At 41.4% G+C, this 3,155-nt stretch overlaps 1 long non-coding RNA gene across 1 annotated transcript; it reads left to right on the top strand.

Annotated features, from left to right (window-relative positions):
- The first annotated feature begins 1,377 nt into the window (after positions 1-1,377).
- On the top strand, positions 1,378-2,793 carry LOC115294485. The gene is made up of 3 exons (XR_003909905.1): positions 1,378-1,488; positions 1,588-1,829; positions 2,494-2,793. It is a non-coding gene; the product is annotated as an uncharacterized LOC115294485 (long non-coding RNA).
- The last annotated feature ends 362 nt before the right edge of the window (positions 2,794-3,155 follow it).

The raw sequence follows: 3,155 nt of genomic DNA, 5'->3' as shown, positions 1-3,155 counted from the left end.
TGCCCCACAGCATATGCTGCCCTTTCCTCAAAGAAAGTTTTTTTTAGAGAAGGTCTTGTGTTTTATATCAGGAGCTCCAACTGATTATTTGTAGAAAAAAAATAAATTATCACATTGCCTTGGTTCATTTTCTACAATGGGAGAGAGAAGAAAATTAGACAGAAAATTAGTATATCTGGTTATGGAACATTCATTGAGAATTCATGTGAATGAGAAAAAAAAAGTAAGATTCAACAAACATGTCAACCAGTTTTTATGGAAGAATATACCTTTATGTTCAGTATTAAAAACAGAGGACTACAATAAAGCTTTTGAAAATAAATACAAAGAGCTCTTTCCCCCATCTTGGAAGCTGAGGCGGCCTGCTGGGAACAGGACTCTTAAAACAATAAATAGGCCTAGAAGGCTACGGTCCAAGGCCATTTTTGCTTGTTATAAGCAGGGTCTCTGAAACCAGAGGGAGCACACAGCTCTTCTCAAAATTGAATGTGTTTATGCTCAAGGTGAAATTGAATTGTATCTAGGCAAGAGAGGTGCTTATGTATACAAAGCAATGAACAACACAGTGACTATTGGTGGCAAACCGAACAAAACCAGAGTAATCCAGGATAAAGTAACTCATGGCTCATGCCAAATTCTGAAGCACTCTTCCTGCTAAAGCCATTGGCCATGGAATCCATGTGATGCTGTATCCCTCAAGGATTTAAACTTGCTTAAAAGTAAATAAATAAAGGTGTAGATATATTCTTTTGATAGATAGATAGATAGATAGATAGATAGATAGATAGATAGATAGATGATAGATAGATAAAATGGAAATACCTTATGATCAAAGTTAAAATTTTGTATATGAGAAAGACATGGGTGTCTCAGTTGGTTAAGTGTCAACTCTTGATTTCACCTCAGGTCATGATCTCATGGTCTGTGTGTTTGAGCCCCACATCAGGCTCTGTGCTAACGGCATGGAGCCTGCTTGAGATTCTCTCTCCCTCTCACTCTGCCCCTTCCTCACTTGTGCATACTCTCTCTCTCAAAATAACTAAATAAACTAAAAAAAATGTTGTATCTAAAAGAAATCTACCAACTCTACTTGTTGGGTTTTAGGATAGGTCCAAAAGGCTTATCACATACATGAATAAGAGAACCAAGCAAGTGGACACTTTCACATCCATTCCAAATCCTAGAGTGATATCCCTCTGAACTCTTCCAGCATCTCCCTAATCCCTGCCCCATGGTACCTACCATCCAGGGATAGCTGCATCCTCACACAGAAGCAGCTGAGATAGGCAGCCACATCCTAAAGTGGTCACAAAGGGGTGTCTTCATCATGCACAGGTTCATAGGGAGTGTTGGGAGCTTTCTGATATGAGGAGGAAGTGATCGGTTCTCAGCCTTCCCCAGTGCTCACAATCTCAAGCCTACCCTCTTCTCTGGCTAAAGCCACGTCTTGTCCCTATCTCCAGTGTGCTACATTTTCACATGTATCAGGTCAGTCACATCACAGTCCCTGCTTCCTGTGTGACCCATCACAGAAGTCATTCCATCTCCAGAACCAATATATGCTTGGATGCCTCTATCTTTTTCTAGGACATTCACCAATTTGTGAGGCTGGGCTCTATGGTTTTCATCATCCTCAGCCAACCTCAGTGCTTCCTGAAACTGGGAAACATCTCAAATAGGTGGTGTTCATCTCTGCAATCAGATGTTTCCCATGGCCTGTGATTCCCCCACACTAAATGGAGTGTGGAGGGTTTGACTAGCTTTCCCATCTGATGCTTGAACTTAAAGTGTGGAAGTGTGAGAGAAGATGGCAAGAGAACCGGAAGATGGTGAGAGAACTGCATGTGTGCAAGACAGAGGATGGGTGGGGGCCTTCTCAGGTTCACAGAAGACACGTTTGATGAAAGATAGGCTTATAGACAGAAGCAACACACTTCACTTGGAATATGTCAGTGACTCCTGGGACTTATCTAGGGAAATAATTGACTGAGGCCAATTTTGAGGTTCAAAACTATGAAGGGGCTATGTGGTTGAAGGATCTCATAGATTCATTTCACAGGGCAAAGCTTCCATATACAAATGTCTTTGGTAAAGCCTAAACACACAAACATCTAGCATTGTAACAGGATATAAGTTATGTCCATCCTGAAAACTAGCAGGTGTTTATCAAAAGATAAACATTGAAGCTCTTTCTCTATTTCCCAATTTTATTTTCACTAACACACACACACACACACACACACACACACACCCACACCCATACACACACACCTCTCCAGAGAATCCTGGCAGTGTCAATATAGATATTTACTCATAAAGCAGATGATGGCAAACAGGAAAGACATTCACTACTTTCAGCTCCCATTTTTTTGATCTTCCAATGGGCACCTTCAGAAGGGACTCCACCCTCACACTGGGGGTTGAAAAACAGTTCTGGAATTTGTGATAGGTCTTCTCCCCTCCCATCTGTGCATCTCAAGGTATCTGTTCTAGTTGCAGATTTTCACCAAGAGATTACGGTCAAACTGGATGTAAACAACACGGTATACCCATCAACCATCAGCAGAGATGGCAAGAGAGGACACAGGCTCTGCAAGTTAAGGTCATCTTATTGCTCGGCTGAAGAAGCCACGTTCCACCCAGTTTCCTAGCGTGGTCCAGACTGTGTGCTTCTTCAGCATCCGGACTTGTTTGAGTGGACCTTGAATGCTTTCTCTCTTTCTCTCTCTCGCTTTTTTTTTGTTGTTCTACTTTGTTTCTGTTCCCTGTAAATTCTCTGGAAGTTGTGCAAATGAGGGCCACCAATCTCAGTTTCATTCCTCATAAAGGTTTTGATTGTACAAAATTCCCTAGCTTGCTTTTTCCCATCTCACTCAAGCACGGAAAAACCAGTTTTCCTTTTGTAAGCCACTGCTGAAATTAGAGGTACACTGTAAGTCTGTTTTTTGCAAAGGAAGGAAAGAAGGAAGGAAGGGAGAAAGAGAGAGAGAGAAAGAGAGAGAGGAAGGAGGGAACTTTTATCTACAGATTACTTTGGAACTTCATGAGCTTAGCCATCAAATCCTGACAGATTTTGGTTCTACTGTATCTGTTTTCAAGTGTTCTTGAGGATTTCGTTTCAGTTAATAAATGAGGTTTTTCACCCAGTCATAGGG

This window comes from Suricata suricatta, chromosome 6, assembly GCF_006229205.1.
Source record: "Suricata suricatta isolate VVHF042 chromosome 6, meerkat_22Aug2017_6uvM2_HiC, whole genome shotgun sequence".
Taxonomy (NCBI): domain Eukaryota; kingdom Metazoa; phylum Chordata; class Mammalia; order Carnivora; family Herpestidae; genus Suricata; species Suricata suricatta.
The sequence above is the reverse complement of the archived record's forward strand: the minus strand, read 5'-3'. Positions and strand labels throughout refer to the sequence as shown.